The sequence below is a fragment of the Limulus polyphemus genome, unplaced genomic scaffold (assembly GCF_000517525.1).
Source record: "Limulus polyphemus unplaced genomic scaffold, Limulus_polyphemus-2.1.2 Scaffold997, whole genome shotgun sequence".
NCBI classification, from domain to species: Eukaryota; Metazoa; Arthropoda; class Merostomata; order Xiphosura; family Limulidae; genus Limulus; species Limulus polyphemus.
Window position 1 is genome coordinate 116,264 of NW_013666607.1, and position 19,212 is coordinate 135,475.

A 19,212-nucleotide genomic window follows, 5' to 3' on the forward strand; every position below is an offset into this window, starting at 1 on the left:
CAGTTGTTAGGAGTAGTTCCTGATATACGACAATGTACATACTAATGACGTCAAGCGAGGTTATCGTTAAAACGTAGTCTTAAGGTTTAATATGAACTCAGTTGTTAGAAGTAGTTCCTAATATACAAGAATGTACATACTAATGACGTCACGCGAGGTTATCGTTAAAACTTAGTCTTAAGGTTCAATATGAACTCAGTTATTAGAAGTTGTTCTTGATATACAAGAATAGGTGCAGTTTGTTATCCCGTTTGTACATAAAAGGTATTAAATCATTATAACATTTTTTGCGGTGTCTTTTGATATTTATTGTTTACTTTTACTTCAACAATGATCTAATGTTGCATTTATCAATCTTGATATCTGAGTAACAATTGTTCAATAACGCACTTTCTTCTTGTCTTATTTTGTCTGATCGTTTTTGAAGCCATTTTGTTTATTGACACTTACTTTTGTTACTCTATAAATTTTACTTTTTTCTTTATTTACTGCAAACTATTTGAGATTTTTTATAATTTTTTTTTGAAAAGCAAAACTGCCACAATGCGATTTTCAAGGAAACGTGGCTAGAGGCGAGAAACGTATGGCTTTGTTTGTCTCGGTCTTCATCATGCCGGTTTCATCCACACTAAAGAAAAGCAAGTCGAACATCGGCGGTGATTTGACCGGGAAAAGGAACTGTTAGGTACTTCTATATTCAAAGAAAAGCGTTCACAACCAAGGCTGAGGAGAAATATAAAAAATATAGTGGAATATCGCTTGATTTAAACTGAAGAGTTATACAAATACCTTATCTTACGTAGTATTCAGTTTAATTTTCTTTTCTGCGAAACAAGTTCGTAAGCTTTCTAAGTTTCGCACTGTGTATAATTTATGATTTGTTTGTTTTTAATCATAAATCTTCACTAAGGGTTATCTGTGTTATAAGCCCTCAAACTTCCATTTTATGGTTAAATCAATACTTAGTTTATTCTGATAGGAGGTTATTATTATTATAAACTTACAATTGAGCTAGGCGTTGTTTTTATTATCATTGTATAATTAAAGCTACACAGTACAAAAGACACAGGAGTATATTTTTGCTGTATGAGAAGTAAAGAAGGTATCGAAATCAAATTTCACAGTTCGAACTCAGCATCAAGTATATCGGGTAAGTGAAAGTAGAGGAAAGATTCTATCTTTGAAAACGGTTGCCTCTGATAGGCCCCCCCAGTGGCACAGCGGTATGTCTGCGGACTTACAACGCTAAAAACCGGGTTTCGAAACCCGTGGTGGGCAGAGCACAGATAGCCCATTGCGTAGCTTTGTGCTTAACTTCAAACAAACAAACCCTCTGACAGTTAACCCTTGTCGTCGTCAGACGAGAGAAGTGAGACGAAATGATATCGTTAATAGTGCAAAACAATGTGGAAATATAAAGACAGCTAGAAAGGCAATATTCGCAAGCGAATACAATACCCCCATCCCCCACCTTAGCATGCAGTAGATATCAAGAAAAGTGGTATTCAAGGGAGGGAAACGGGGGCATAAACTATAACAAATATACTTTAAAAGGACAGACGTGAGGCCGTTTCATGAGAAGGATATATATTGGAGTCGAATCAGATAATAGATAGGACAATCAGTTAGAACGTAAATATGTTTATTGACAATGACTTAAACTTTACAGGTGAATTTGGAACAAATAAGACCTATTCTTCGCATTTCGTGAATTGTATGATTTAACAGATTATTAACAACAGCCCTTGTACCATTGACATATGAAAACAATGTCTCTAGGTTCAAAGTCTCCTATTATAAACATTGCATTTTTTTGTTTTGTTGTACCTTTGAACCCTGTTACATCAAACGAAAGTCACGGATTTCAAACACGTTTGCTTTAGTCAGTGATGTTATCGCAAGGTGTCGTTCTGCAAAGTCTTATCAAGATTGGTCAAAATATAAACAAATGAAAGGCCCGAACTCCTCAATTTTTGAAGTATTCTGACGTTTGGCCTCCCTAAAATCGCAAGTAAGGCATGAATTATAAATGTTTGTGGGGGCTGTTGCAGGGTAAAATTGTGCTAAACTGTATTTGGATTGATGGGAATAGCAAGGAACTGCAGGCCAAAATGTATGGTTTTATAATGTTTGACCTTCCGTAAAATCAGAACGATGGCCGAAATGAAAAAAAAAGGCAAATGTCATCTGAGCTAATTAAAGACAACCAGCCAAGAAATAAACGAATTGTAATTGTTTAATAGAAGAAGAAAAAGACACAGAAGATACAACTCGTTAATCTTCCTATGAGGGTGACGTAATCACAACTGAACAGCAGAGCGGCAAGAAGTCGAACTTTTTCAAACATACGTGTAGAAATCAAATCAAAGTAATACCAATGGAAATAACTCATATATTTTAGCAACTGCTCATGGCAAATTAAGATATTAAGCTATTTTACTGTTGGTCTAAGTAACTTTGGGCTAATCTTACGTCGATAACATCTTGCCAAGCAAAACATGTACTTAACTAAATCTAGCCTACAAGAAACGAATTTCTAAAAACGCATATTTAAACAAACTCAGATAACTGAAACATTCATAAACAAATACGCATCCTGCTATAATCCTACATTTTAAGTGGTATTTGTTATATTTACAGTAAACTGATATTTGAGCTATGAAACTTTAAAAGATAAAATAAATAACTGTAGGAAGTAAAAGAGTTATATAAATAAACTAACTGCAGTATCCGTCCGTTGGACGGGTGAAATAAAAACTCGTTTGTAACAACGGATAGGACATTGTGGTTCTTTTCTTTTCTTTTTTCTTTTTTTTTTTGCTTAACATAATAAACATTAAGAGTGCAATAAAAATACACAAAGGTACCAATACTGAAAATTATAGGTTCGTGTTTTCTTATAGCAAAGCAACATTGGGATATTTGTTGTGTCCACCGAGGGGAATCGAACCCCTGATTTTAGCATTGTAAATCCGAAAACTTACCGTTGTCCCATCATTCTAATGCTGAGGGATATACAACATTGGTAGTTTTTCCGAAATAAGATATCAAATTATATGGGGGTACAACCCCCTCTCCCCATGACCTTCCTCATGTCACCCTGTATCACTATGTCGAGTTTGGGTGCTGATTGATTAACGGGTTTCGATATCCGTGGTGTGCAGAGCACAGATAGCCCTTTGAGTAGTTTTGTGCTTAACTACAAACAAACAATCAATACCTAAGATATAAAATAAATATTGATTAATAGCCTTAGATCGTTTATGGTCCTCCGGTTGCATAGCAGTAAGTTTACGGACTTAACAACGCTAAAATTCGCTTATCATGCAGCTGTGTGCTAAAAACATCAACAAACTATTGTCATTATGTTACTTAGGAATGTTCTGTATTAACAGTTATGAAAATTACTTGGGAATGTTCTGTAGTATCAATTATGAAAGTTATTTAGGAATGTTATGTAGTATCAATTATGAAAGTTACTCAGGAATGTTCTGTAGTATCAATTATGAAAGTTATTTAGGAATGTTCTGTAGTAACAATTATGAAAGTTACTTAGGAATGTTCTGTAGTATCAATTATGAAAGTTACTCAGGAATGTTCTGTAGTATCAATTATGAAAGTTACTTAGGAATGTTCTGTAGTAACAATTATGAAAGTTACTTAGGAATGTTCTGTAGTATCAATTATGAAAGTTATTTAGGAATGTTATGTAGTATCAATTATGAAAGTTACTCAGGAATGTTCTGTAGGATCAATTATGAAAGTTACTTAGGAATGTTCTGTAGGATCAATTATGAAAGTTATTTAGGAATGTTCTGTAGTATCAATTATGAAAGTTACTTAGGAATGTTCTGTAGTATCAATTATGAAAGTTACTCAGGAATGTTCTGTAGTATCAATTATGAAAGTTATTTAGGAATGTTCTGTAGTATCAATTATGAAAGTTACTTAGGAATGTTCTGTAGGATCAATTATGAAAGTTACTCAGGAATGTTCTGTAGGATCAATTATGAAAGTTATTTAGGAATGTTCTGTAGGATCAATTATAAAATTGTTGTTGTTTTTTCAAGCATATTCCCCGGTGGGTAAAAAGCAAGTTTACTGAAGTACAACGCTAAAATTTAGGGTTTGTTTCCTTGCAGTGGACAGAGCGTATAAAGCACAATGTTTAGTATTGTGCTAAAAATATCTATAAATAACATTTAAAAGTAATCTTCTAAATACGTTAGTGCTTGTTTCAAGAGATATTGGCTTTTATTTAAAGATATACTTTTTAAGAAACTAACATCACAGAGAAATGTGTCAGATTTAAGTCATTTCTCTTTAATATTTTACTCAAGATACAAATAATATTTTTAATCATAAAGCAAAACAGTGTAGTAGACATAAGTGCCTGAATTAAAAAACAACAATAAAAATTATAAATGTATATTTTAAAATAGTCTTCGGTCTGCCATAAAAAGATTCACTCATCATCTTTTCTTAGCTAGAATACATTATATATATATTATATACAAACTTTTTCTAGTTAAAAAAAAAGGCATTTGTTGAGAATTTTATTATTCAATACTTACAATGTCAGTAAAAACCTATTCTAAAGCTTAATCCTTTTGAAGTACCGTACTTTAGTAATGATCCCTTTTGTCGGTAGGGGGCTAAAACATGCCATTGTATACAGAAACTAATTTTCTACAGCAAATGTCCTTAAATAGACGGTTGCCTAGACTACCGAAATAGATACGTCGCGTGTCAGTGTTACGTTATGGCAGCAATAACAACATTGTTGTTGGAATCAAATGCCAGGAAGCCTTTTTCTTTTCTTATAACAATGATGCTTTCATTCCTTCACTGAAATAACGATCAGTTAGACGAATGTCATACGTTTTTATAATGTTTTATTTTTTTAAAGAAATCGGGCTTTGTCACAATTTAGTTGAAAGTATCTTATTTTAAAGAATAATCTTATTGTTATTATAATAGTTCTGTTAATAACAGTATATTTAAGAAGGTGAATGGAATTTTGGAAATTCTAGTGTTATTAAAATATTTAGGCTTCAATAAAATTGTCATGACACTAATTACACAGGCCTGCGAATGTAAACTTCATAAAAGTTGTTTTGGTTTTAATAACGGATTTCATTTTTTTCTATCACGTAAGATTTTTTTACAAATCGGGAAGAAAAAAACAACTCTTACTTAGATCCAATTATTATTTCGTTTACCACAATTAAACTTTTTAATTATTATGTTTATTAACAAAAATACAAACAAACTGAAGAAAAGGGAAGAACATTGATATCAAACGAATATGCATCCTCATTCATCCTGGTTTGTTTTTTAAATCTACTCCTTTTAGTCTCAAAACTACGTTTCGTGGACTTTCTTTTATGTATTGCGTTATGACGTTTTGTGAAAAATCTGTACGTGGTGGACAAAAATGGATATAATTTTCGGATTCAGCATACAGGAATTACTGTGGAACATGTAAAAATAACGAGACAATAAAACCATCGCAAGCCTGTGTTGTTAGAATGACCAGTGTAGTAACGAGGAACATTTTTTTCGAGGCCAGGGAAAGAAGGTAGGTATATTTCTAATTCGATAAAATGTTTAAAGCAAGACGATAAAGCTAGCAGAATGAGAGAAGGAAAAAGAAAAAATATATTATTTTCTCTGAATTGCCCTCAGTGACTCAGCGGTAAGTCTGAAGGCATATAACGCTAAATACCGGATTTCGATACCCGTGTTGGGCACAGCACAGATAGCCCAGGGTGTAGCTTTGCGCTTAACAACAAAACAAACTTACTTCTCTCAATTTTAGGAGGGAGGGTGAAAGTCAGATAATCCCCCCCTTTCCTCGGATGCGTCTACGAGGATGGCTGATAAGAGGGAAAACTGGACAACAAAGACAGATTATTTCGAGTTTATCACGCTCTAGATAACGATAATGGAAAAGGTAAATGATAAAGTGTTTGTAGGACTTAGAATAGGGTTATTATCACCAAAATTGAAGGTTCGGATAATACTACTTAACGAAAGATACTCAAAAAGTTCAAACGACAAAAATCGAGGATGTTAGTTACATAGCGATTCTTAAAAGTGATCCAAATAGCTAAGCCTAATAAAGCCGTCGATGAACATATTCATGATGCTTTAAAGCAGAGGTTATCAGTCTTTGATCCATGGAAAAGTTATATAAGTATGAGTAGGAACCTGTATCAAATGTTCCATTATAAACCGGAAATAGAAGCAGGTAGGAGATATGTGTAGTAGCTCCGTATATGTAGAGAATATCTCACGTGGAAAATTTCTAAACCTTCCGCTATTGCAATTTGGTGTTGAAGGGGTGTTTACAATGTAATTAATTTTCTGTTTATTATGTAATTTGCAGGGATGAGACAAACATTCAGGTAGTTTGTGGATCAAATACTTCCAGAACTAATACTTTAAAGTGTTTCGTGTGTAACAGTATAGGCAACAAATCTTGCTATTAGTTACAAACGGGAAATAGGGGGGGGGATACGAACTCTTTTTTTTTTTTTTGAGACAGAATCCAATGTTCAAATTAATTGCATAAAATCAAAACTGAATAGTCAGAGTATTTAGCTTCGTTAATTAATTACTCATAATTAAGACTATGTATTCTTAATTCTAATTATTACTGTATAATTTTTAGCAGCTCTTCTGGTTCAGGTTTTTACATAACTTTAAACAAAGTTGGACTGAAAATATAACACGTTCATAACCTTACTTCGACACAAACTCACTGTGTAATACGTGTCTTTACTTTGGCGGCCGGCATGGCTAGGTGGTTAGGGCGCTCGACTTGCAATCTGAGGGTCGCAGGTTCGAATCTCCGTCCCACCAAACATGCTCGCCCTTTCAGCCGTGAGGGCGTTATAATGTGACGGTCAATCCCACTATTCATTTGCCAAATAGTAGCCCAAGAGTTGGCGGTGGGTGGTGATGACTAGCTGCCTTCCCTCTTGTCTTAACACTACTAAATTAGGGACGGCTAGCACAGATAGCCCTCGTATAACTTTGCGCGAAATTCAAAACAAACAAACAAACGATCACATGATTTGTAATCTCGTGATCTAACAAGTGAATAAAAACCCTTCATTGAGCTTTAACAAGTTAGTTCACGATATATAGCTAAACAGTATTATTTCTGATTATTACTGGTTGTTGTTAGTGATTTTGTAGTTTAAATACGGAATATTGTTATTTTGGAATTAGGTTCTTTTTTTCCTGATTTCTTTATTTACTGACTGATTGAAATATTTATTAACCTGGATTTATATATTTTATTTTTCATTGATGCTAGTTTCAAGTCCTGGCCAGGCACATATTTCAAATACTGTTTTTTGGTGTCATACGCTTATCGCTGAGCTACCGTCGTGTGTGTGTGTGTGTGTAGTTACACGTCACCTTTCCAGCAAATATAAATTCAGGCACAAACAAGAATTCTTTGTTTGTTGTTAAGCACCAAGCCCATCACAGATATTGAAACCCAATTTTTAGCGTTATAATCCTTCAGACATACCGTTGAACCACTGGGGGACTAGAAAAAATGATTAAATCTGAAGTTCTTTGATGCACTGTTTTGTTTCTTTTTTTTTAATTTCACTCAAAGCTACTTGAGGACTATCTGCCTTAGCCTTCCCTAATTTAGAAGTGATGAACTCGCAAAGCAGAAGCAGCAACGCTCCTTCCCCATCCTTGAAATGAAATCGATGGTTATGAGAGAGAACCCTCCGACTCACAAAGCCATTGCGTTGTCTATCTTTTGGTGCCTTTAAGATAACAAACAAGGATTTGAAACTGACGAAGGCTCAAACCCAAATGTTCACAAAGATGTAGCCATACCATAAGATTAACGATCGTTTTCATGATAAAAAATGGACGAAGAATTTGGAATCATACTAATCAATTTGATCCCATATCTACCAATTCCTACAATGCAGTTGAATGGATTTTTGAACTTTTGATGTGCTTAAACGTTGCTTAAGTCGCCTTGAAACCCAATATCCATGTCCAGTAGAGGATCTGTGGAAAATGTTTCAAGATGAGTGGTCTAAAAATAACCTCGTTGTCTTTCGTGGCGGGCAGTAATGCGTAATCCTACTCGTGAATATACACATGATCAACGACGAAGAAAGTAGTAATAGAGTGAATTGGAACATCGTTGTTCTAAAGGGCGATTAACCTCCAGTAGTCTACGAACATTTTAAAACTTAAAAACTGTATTCAAACACTAATTCCAAAATAAAACAAGCTCAGCACAACTTTGTCAATTATTCTATTCACACTTCATAACACTGGTTCAAATTTGAAGCTCATTGTTTGTTTGTTTGTAATTACGTACAAAACTCTGCCCACTACGGGTATCGAAACCCGGATTCTAGCGTTGTAAGTCCGCAGACATACCTGTACCACTGGGGGGGGGGGGGGCGAAGCTCACTGAAAACAGTATTAACCAGAAAAAAAGAACGATATTTTACCCAAAACATTTTGGTTTTCTAAATTTGAGGACAAAACCTATCTTTAGTTCTGTAACTACCTCATCGGATATGTGAACGCACTCTTTTCAAACTTTTTATATATCCAGTTGCTTCTGGATCTATTGGTTACAAGATCCCTAACCAAAAATGAGGCAAAACAAAATACCATCAGTACATCAGTTTTTCTCACTAATAATTGTTGGTGCTGCCCCCTGTGTATTTTACGTGGAATTGTTTGTTTGTTGTCAGGCCCAAAGCTGCACATAGTGGAGAGTGTGTGTTCTGTGCCCAGCACTGAGCTCGAACTCGGGGTGTTAGCCTCATGAGCCCTCAAGCTTACCGTTGAGCCATCTAAAGGCTTTATATAAAAAATTATTAATTTAATCTTTTATGTAAACGATTCGCGTTTGAAAGTTCTTCGTTTTATTTTCGTACTTATTTCCAATTAATTAGACTAATTGGAATTAGTCATACTAATTGAGATTGGAATTTAGTCTAATGTGTCACAGATCAGTAGACTGTAGGTTACATCGCTAGAAACTTGTACAAAATCATATAATTAATTGAAGAAATTAAGATTTTTGCTTCAACTTAAGAGGTAATAAAAGTTCAGTACATTATTACTGGCAAATTGAACTGTGTAGTTATACCATGTTCGTTTACTGTTCTTTCATAGATGTATTTACACAACCTAAAAACATAAATCAGGACGATAATTAACTTAGTAATTAATGTAGCTAATTTTATATTACTACAAACACACACACATATATATATATTAATCTCTTTATATATATATATATATATATATACAGATTGATAGATAGGTACTGCCTATCTAATATGGTTGGCCAGTCATGCTCTCCAAATGTTCACACTTCAACTGTTTTTGTCTTTTTTTGTTTGTTCTGTTGATAGATATTTGTTTAAACTTCTCTCTAGTATACTGCATTAGGTTATTTACGCACGTTTAAACTTGTATGTAAAAGTGATGTTTCTGCTGCTTGCTTACAGCAAACTTCACGCACAATTTACTGAGTTTGCCATTACTATTCTCTCTCACACAATAATAAAAAATGATACAGGTAAAAAAATCGAATCTTGTAAGAATGAATTTGTCTAAAAAATCCATGTAAGGCTTCGAGTTTATTGTTAATGAATTTACTTTACAGAATGCTTTAGGTCTTAGTTCCTTCTCTCGAACTCCATAAAGTTGTTCTTTTAGGAACGAATTTAAAAGAATAGACCATCTAAAACCTTTCAAACTATTTTATGGTATAACTTGACTAGTCTTGTATTTTAATAAGTTGTACTTCTTGTTCAATAAAATTAATAGAAATTTAACATTATTTTTTTATAATATATAGGCTTATTTCTAGTTAGATTAGTTGACTTTTTTTTTCAAATATAAGCTACAAATGTCTGTTCTAGAATTATCGCTAGTCGTATAGTTGTCGGTCTTTGTTGGGTTTTTTTCGGGGTCGAGGGTATTGCAATCGGTTTCGTGTGTGTCTGTGTTTCCGCGCGTGTATCTCGAAAACTAATGACCGATGTATATGAAAATTTTACACAAGATGGGAAGTCAGTATGGGCCATTTCTCTCCAAATTTGGTCTGGATCCAAATCAGGATCCGGAGTCTGAATCACTTTGAAACATTTTGTATAATGGAGAGATAAGGCATTTTTGCGGTTTTGCGTTAATAACTCTGTAAAGTGTGATCAGATTTGTACCAAATTTCATGATCGGCACATTAAGGGTGAGACAAAAACGATCGGGATCGTTGATCGTTCTGGATCTGAGGAAGAATTTCTGAGTTTTTGAAGGTGGAATTTGAGTTTATGCGATATAAACGCATGCAATCCCGAAAAGGAACGGCGGGGCGAGGGTTTGTAATCTTTGATTTCTCTTGTTTAGTCTTAGCTATATTTTAATTATATGTTTAAAACGTAAACTACTGAAAATTTCTAAGAAAAGCTTAGTACTTAAGGCATTAATATTTAATAAACTTCATAAGAAACAAGACAGACTTTAATACAAAATTATATAATGTTAGATGAGCAGTACTACGTTTCGGAATTTTAATATAACTGTATAGAAATACTAACGTATACCAAGGCACGTCATATACAGAATATTACGCGACATAACGTGTTCACTGTTTATACAATTCTTCAACAAAACTGTGTGATGATTTTAAAAACCGGTTTAGCTGTGTTTGTCTTTCTATATAGGTTCTCGCAACTTGTATATCGTATTAAACGTATATTTTTATGGAAATAAATACCTTCGTTTCAAGAATATCGTTTCAGGTTTTTATGCTACAACCTATAAGTAGTGATTTTATAGGGCGTGTTATACCCTTAACATTAAAAAAAAATAAAAGGTGGTTGTGCTTTTGATGTGATAAAAGTGACAACTTTTAGTTTCCTAACCCACTCGGTCATTTCTTAACATTTCTAAATAGCACGAGGATTTTTTTTTATTCTTGAATGGCAACGCCCATGACGATGCAAATCAGGCCTAACTACTAAGGGCGTATTCTGTCGGGTTAACAATAGTTTTCTTTTGGGATGCAGTCGATATCTCAGAAGCACTAAGCTCTGCTATGTACAACAATGATAAGGCTGAGTTATCTCCTGAATCACCGAACATTATTAAGTAGGTACATTTCAAAGTATAAGTGCTGCCTCTACTTTCATGAAGCTTCTTCCATAAAGCCATAACAGGTATGCAAGAGGGAGAATGGAGGATTGATGTTTTTATAGGCTACTACTGTGTCTAACAGAACTGAAAACTAATGTGTTATCTATCAGAATAATAATACAGCTAAATCTCCACAAATAATTTTTTTCTATTACAATTTTCCTAATGTAAAAGCGGTCTTAAATGAACATTTAACTACACTTTGAGCATTTTGTATTTCCTTCTAGAGCAGCGTTTCTCAACTTTTTCAATACTAGGGGCCGCCTCCCCAAACTGTCACTGACCACTAAAATGCAAGTACAATAAAAAACAACAACACATTATGATTTACAGATGAATATTCTGCCAGCTTTTGTTTGTTTTCGTAAAATCCCACGAATTAGTGGTTGAGAAACAGCGTTTTAGAGTTTTACTTAACCTGCTTACGTCAATGCTCTTAACAAGCTGCCTTGGCTAAAGTAGGATTGAAAATGTGTATGGCTTTAAAGTAATTAAGTTGAAACAATTGAATAAATAGTGTTTCGAGAAGAACATATGCACCGTAACCTTCTGACTTAGATTTACCAACTGACTTCATTTGTTTTGAAAATCATAGATCTAAAAGCGACACACCGCTGATCAATCGTGACAAGGCGAACTAGAAGCAGAACTGTGGTGGACCACCACATCGATTAATCGATAACTCTTGATCATGTTGGTCGTTAGTCACGACATTATGTATAATTGCTTGACTCATCAGGTTAAGGAATAAAGAAGTCAAGTCGGATATGCGAGTTATTCAAAGCCATGAAACATAGTTTGGGAGGTCTGTATAAATTAAAGAAATGTTCTTATTCGTGTCATTGGAAAAACGCTAACAATAATCTTTGATTTTGGCCGGTGCTTAAAAAAACCAACATTTTTGTTTAAGGTTTCTGTCACTAGGTGACCGCTCTCCTACCTCCAATTATGGAGTCCCATCGCAACACATTTATCAGTGCGCAGTCCAGGTAACGTTAATAAGATGGGTACGAAAAAAGATGCCAGCTGATGGGATATGTTGTAGGCCAAATGACAATATTTGTGGAAAATGGTAGTGACAAATATTTAGTCCGACTTTGTCTATAGATTTACACTCAATGTCACGTGTTTTCTTTAAGGTCAATCATTAATGCTTAATCTTTTTGACAATATATATATATATACAAGCTGAATGAATGCCCATCATATGAGGGTAGATAATGATTAATTTTGCTTCTCAAAATTGAGAATGACTATCTTATTTCTAGTATTTTATGTATATTTAGTCATCTTCTCTAATTATTGCTTGATTTGCATTTTGACTTTTGTATATTTTTGTGTTCAAATGTTATTCTTCATAAATCCCTGTAGATTGAAACATGCAAAAACTGATTCTCAAAGACATATTCCTACTTGGCCAACTGCATGACCCTGCAAATTATTAATTGTGATGATAAAGGCAGTGAATTTTATTATGAATTTCGGGGTCTTCTTTTTGGACTGACTTCTTGGTTTTGGCTATGTTAGCCTATTGAACTGGAGAAGCATACTTTAATTTGAACGTTTTTAAATTGAAATGTGCTGCGGGTAAAACATTCAGGGTAGAGACCGTCACATAACCGAATGCAAAAAAAGAAAATGAAACTCTTGTATGTTATAATTGCAAATAAAAAGCACAACGCAAACTATAAAGGCTGTCCTAAATATAAGGATGTCAAACAGAGGATATATTACATACATCACGGTATTAAACCCGCACAAACACACATACAAATAAATGAAAGACACCAAACACAAAAGACAGTAACAAAAAAACATACTACCAACACCAACGACTTCAACCATTCAGATTCCCCAAACTTATACCTATGCAGAAGTTGTCCACTCACCAAATATACAAAAAAGAACAAAATAAAAAAACATAAAAAATGAGAAAACAACTACAGAACAACACCCAAATAAAAATAAAAATCAGACAACCAGCAATCAGTCTCTTCACATAACCCTATCTTAGAAACAGCCAAAATCACTTTTATAGAATTCATCCAAGAATACCAAAATTCGCAAAACAAACATATGACATCACATTACTATTACAAATAGCAAAGAAACACCAATAATCCCACACATAATTAGGACAGTTATGAATTACTTACTTGTATAAAACCTAATAATCACCTTGCCCCCAGTGGCACATCTGGGGACTTACAACGCTAGAAACCGGGTTTCGATACCCGTGGTGGGCAGAGTACAGATAGCCCTTGTGTAGCTTTGTGCACAATAAAAAAACAATAATCACCCATTACCAGGACTTACTACATTACCTGGATTAAAGTATTTTATGTGAAATGCGCAGCTAATTAATTAATGTAGTGAAAGTGATGATTTACCAGTGAATTGTTTTTCATAATCAAATGAAGCGAAGTGGTGATGAAGCCCTAAATGCTACTGTATTACATTCATGGACTTGGCCCTGATAAGGGAAGTAGAAACAGGGCTAATATCATGTGTTCTTAGCTTGTTTTCATGAAGTTTTCTCTAGCATGTATCAGTAAAGGAGGGGGGGGAGAGGTTTAAATTGCACCTGAGCCTCCCAGGTTGCGACCTAAATACCAAACCGGCAACATGGTATAATCTCTACCCTTAAGTATAGCACATCATTCATTATATATATATATATATATATATATATATGTATATGGAGTATTTTAAAAGTAACGACTTGTTTCTCACTGCCGTCGATTCGTGCAAGTTACATGTCGATCGGTACCACAACGGCCGAAATATCGGCGTGACAAACGTATGTCTTTATATAGTAGATATATATGTATATATTATTTATATTTTCATTAACTGTTTTATATATACATGTATATATTTTTACAGAAACTGAGTGTAGGGCTGCGATGTCATAATTACATATTAAAACTTCTTGAGCATTTGTCAGAATGATAAGAGCTGTAATTAAAACTTTGTTCAATAATCAAACTTAAAAACTATAAGCCTAGTGGCTATTGTTAATGGTTATGTAAAGAACGACCCAGAATAGAATTTTAGGTGTCCACTTTTGTTTTCTACTTGTGTCTTAATGAAGGTAAAATCATTTAAGACGAACACCGTTTTTACAGAAACAATTGTATATTATTTCTGTTTAAAGCGTCATTTGAAATATTTAAAATTTCAGTTTATATTAGTTCTAAATATTGTACTGACTAATTAAGTAAGTTGGGAATTAATGCATAAATATTGTTGTGTTGTAAACCCGAAGGATGGCTGTTGGCAACATTCGTTAGGTCCAGAGCGCTATGTACGGAGAGCTGGGACAACATGCGCACTGTATATGTATCATAGCTGAACTTGAAGTTCGATTAAGGGTGCATTATCAGCAAAAAAACACGACTGTTTACAATGTAATAGGTGTGTGGAATAATGTTAGGTCCTTCTAACAATTTTTGTCACAATATTGTTTTGGCAGTGAGCACAATTCAAGGGTCTAAACTGGTACTGAAATGTGATAGCCTATGGTTTAGTGGCGGTAGTGTCGCATGATACTGAGTTGACTCTCTTACGGATTTATACTGACATACATCATTCTACGAACCTTGCATGAAATGTAGGCCTACTACAAACCAGGAATGAGGGGGACATCCGAAGACAGAAACCACATGTCTTAGCTTAATATTTGTATGTCACATTCTTAAATAACTTATTGTTAAAATATAACTGGTTTCTATAAAAATGAATAAGTAGACAACACAGAATAATTTAATTTGGTTGCTTTAAACGTATTCCGAAAGAAAATTCTCTGTATCATAGTTAGGCCTAACGTTAGGCTGGGATATTTTTGATTGCTCGAACATCTGAATCAATCATAAATTGTATGGGATTGCTTTTTTAAGATGACCCTCTATTTTACTTTCTAACACCTTAGGGAATAACTATAATATTATCTATTGGTTAGTTTTTCCATATGTAATGTTAGGGGCTAGCCTGCATTGCGTTATTCACCTCGCCTGGAAGACGGTAATGGTTTTCAACCGACACCATTCACTTTCACCTCCCAAATTTTCCTTCTTTTGACATCAAAGGGAAAGCGATACATTCTGGATTCATTTTCTGTACACATCCAAGCACAACAACCGGTAATTTTAGACGGTAAAGACGTTCTGTTAACTTTCACCGTCTGTTACGTGCACATCCCTTCGTGTCGTATCAAAATGGCACCCATAAACCCCGTGACCATCATTTTGTGGGACCCTCTATGTCGCAACTCTCCGTATATAGGGCTTTGGCTAGGCCTATCTATTAGTCACGGATTTCATGTGTGGTTGATTCATTAGGCCTAGCTATCAGTAGTTCATCGCAGATTTCGTAGGCATTTTGATTTATTAGGTTTAGGTGTCAGTTGTTCATCACGGATTTCGTATGTGGGTTGTAACTTGAAGTTGTGTTTGTTTTATTCTTCATATTTATAGTAATACTTTTGCCGTGTTATGTGTTTATTGTAGTTTACTTTGTACATAAAATATTCTACCTGACTAGTTGTTGTTAGCAGTGTTTGTTTTAATTCATATATTTACAAGATTACCTTTTCCGTTGTTATATGTTTATTGTAGTTTACTTTGTATTAGGTGGTCAAGAAATTAATGTCGCGTTTTGTAACACTTTCATTAACCACCTCCTAAAAAACGTATATCATGTATGATAGTTAAACGAACCGCCTAAATGTCACATCAGTGAAGCCTCTATAATGTGTAAAGTTTAGTACACTAATCCCTTATAAGTGATGGCACACGACGAGATACACAGTTTTGTTAACTGTATTTTTTATATTTACATATTTACAACATTATTTCTGCCATGTTGTTATATGTTTACTGTAGTTTTCTTTTTACATAGAATATTCTACCTGCTTAGTTCTTGTGTGGTTGCTGCTTTATATACAATGTCTTTATGTGACATTCTAGGTTACGGGAGTATATAGAAGAGAACGAGAGAACCGATCCATTAATCCACGCTCCTGATAAGAAGAATAATCCTTGGGCTGAAAAGGGAAAATGTCTCATCATGTAGCCGAAAGTCTTTTCAGATGTGTTTGTTTCATACAGTTCCGGTCGACAGTTACTTAAATCATAACGTCTTTGAACATATGACTCTTTTCCAGTTTTAAATTGGCTTTCTCTTCACGTCAAAGATAGTGAAAAGCACCAAACGTACGGAAATTTACCAACCAAACCAAGAATTGTTTAATATCAGCAGTTGTTTCGTCGTTGTTTATTTGAGCTTTAATGTATTTAAATTAGGACGGAGTCACTCATGTTCATTCCTAAAGCTTTAAAAAAGTCAGTACTTTGACTTTTCAAACAATTCTTTTGTTTTCATTCTATGACCCGTTGAAGACACTGAAAGCAAAACATCGAACTTACTTTAATTATTTCCTAATGTATTAGTCCCGATGTCGTATAATAAGGAATAATAATATCACCTATTAATCAAGAAATGTATGCTTTTCTTTTGGTTTGTTTTGTGGTTTTAAACTTGACGTTTTCAGACTGCAATGTTATTGACCATAAATCAATTTATAGCCTCGTTAAAAAAAGCTTCTGTGAGAATTTCAGGCAAAATTAAAGCTTTGACAGCGAATCAATGTTCAACTAAATCCCACTATTTAACAACATACTGTAAAAGTCAAAAGTATCATTGTTCCTTATGGAGATTATCGAACAGCAAATTGTAAAATAAGAAATCAGGTATGTAAGTTTGAAATACAATAGTTCTATAAATATCCAGTTTCTTAGAATTTTTGTTTCATATCTTCTCTTATTAGAATCACGGTTGGCAAGTTGATTTGAAATCAACCACTAGATGGCACTATTTATTATTATTATTATTTACACATTCTGTTTAAAATGCAAGGTTTCTTTGGTTTAATTATGCAGCAGATTATTTGGTTATTAATCTGAAATTTTGAAAGTACAGATAAAGCTCGTAGCCACGTGGAGGTATGGCTCAGGGGCATGAATTTACCAAGATTGCCCTTAGCCTCCTCCAACAAAAGAACAAATTTTACTATTTTATTCCTTCATAAGTTGCGGTTGTTTTTTTATTATCTTTAAGTAGTGACGTCATATTAAGATCATTAACTGTAAACGTCTATAAGGTTACTTTCATTAAAATATTAAAAATTGTGACGCATTGGCGAGAAGAACACTTTCTATAAAAGTTGTGGTAAATTGAATATTCTATCTAATGATGTAAGTATCATGGTAAAGGAGTCTAATAGTATACGTATCATTATTATTTCTGTTGGATTATAGTAGTTTACATTTTGTTGATATCTAACATTGGATAACTCGCTAAAAAATTAAGGTATTAATTTTTTAAAAACTGTAACATAAAATCATTTGAATTAAATGTTATTATAACGAATGTGTTTTTAATATTTATTGCAAATTTATTGTGTATTTTCTCAAATGGAAGAACCGCACGTGAACTTGTTCCAAACAGTCTTAGCTCCCGGTTGACCCGCTTGTTGCTCAGACGTCTTTCTTCAGAAATCAGAATGCGCCGCCTGAACGATCGGTGGGTCAGACGCTGGTGGAAACGCGTGAAGCCCTCTCACATGTAACCTAAAATTAATCCTAATTTTCGACAATATTTAGAGCAGTGTTTGTTGTTCTGTAAAAGGTACAGATACACTATTCATTGTCATGTATTTTACAGTTTCAAAACTTAGAGAAAATGCGTTTCGTATGCTCATTTTTATTGAAATAAAAACTGGTATACAATTATGAAAAATATAGTTTCACTTGACTATGTCTAACTTCGGCTGAATGAAATAAAACTATTGTTTTCTGAACAACGAAACCAGCATTTATTTCCCATCTTATTTGAACACATGCTTAGCAATAAATATGAGTATTTAGTTATCATTGCCGTAGGAAGCATTTTTTGAGTAAAACACGTGAAAAGCATGACATTTCTAGGGGGGGGGAGTGCTCCCCCAAAAATTTTTGAAAATTTATTGCTATGAGATTGAGTCATTTTAACTACAAATACTGCACACACATATACAGACGTAATGTATTGAATTAAAAAAAAGCAAGTTTTAATAAATAAGTTGTTGCTATACATGACATGAAAAAAGTGTAACATAAAAGAAATTGGGATAACTTTTAAAAGAACTGTCGTTTTTATATTATGAAATTCATTTATAAAAAACAGTTAAAGGTAATTTTATTGTACAGGTTTACATTGATTTACTATTTGTTTTGTGTTACAACTCCAGTTTACAGCTGCAATCCTGGTTATCCAGTATAGGGAAGTTGAGTCGAGATGGATTATCGGAGTTACAGGCATAGGCGCCGATCATGAGGGGGGACAGGTCCTCTATATATATTCCAATTATATGTTTATATTTTTGCAAACTATAAGATACAATTTTTACAAGATATATTTTTTGTTATAATTAATAACGTCAAGCAATATTTTCTAACCCCCCCCCAACCTTTCAATAGAGATCGGTGCCCATGGTTACAGGTTTCTTCCCCTCCCATTATGAATATGAAGCTATTCCTAGACAAATTCGAGAAAGAATCCCTAAAGTATGTTCTAAAGTTATTATTTAATTCTATTGAAGTCGATATTGTTTCGTTTATAAGTTTTAAGTAAGGTTTTTTTGCTTTTAAAAACCACGTGACTTTCTTTTGAGTAACTTAAATCAAGACTCATGATTAACTTTAGCTTCACTTGAAGATTTTACCATGTTTCTAGTACTGGTGATGAAATATATTTCACCGGATCTCTTTAATCCTGACCTTCCAACCATTCGAATATTGCTAGATTTCAGGTTTCTAGTACTGGTGATGAAATATATTTCACCGGATCTCTTTAATCCTGACCTTCCAACCATTCGAATATTGCTAGATTTCAGGTTTCTAGTACTGGTGATGAAATATATTTCACCGGATCTCTTTAATCCTGACCTTCAACCTATTACGAATA

At 33.8% G+C, this 19,212-nt stretch overlaps 2 long non-coding RNA genes across 2 annotated transcripts in view; one reads left to right on the forward strand and one right to left on the reverse strand.

Annotated features, from left to right (window-relative positions):
- Window positions 1–19,167, forward strand: part of LOC106461613 — a 36,861-nt gene extending 17,694 nt beyond the window's left edge. Inside the window, exons 3-4 of the long non-coding RNA XR_001290933.2 lie at window positions 16,176–18,973; window positions 19,058–19,167. This is a non-coding gene — a long non-coding RNA (uncharacterized LOC106461613). The remainder of the gene's footprint in view (window positions 1–16,175; window positions 18,974–19,057) is intronic.
- LOC111086293 overlaps window positions 18,881–19,212 on the reverse strand; it is a 1,119-nt gene continuing 787 nt past the window's right edge. Inside the window, exon 2 of the long non-coding RNA XR_002611022.1 lies at window positions 18,881–19,193. This is a non-coding gene — a long non-coding RNA (uncharacterized LOC111086293). The remainder of the gene's footprint in view (window positions 19,194–19,212) is intronic.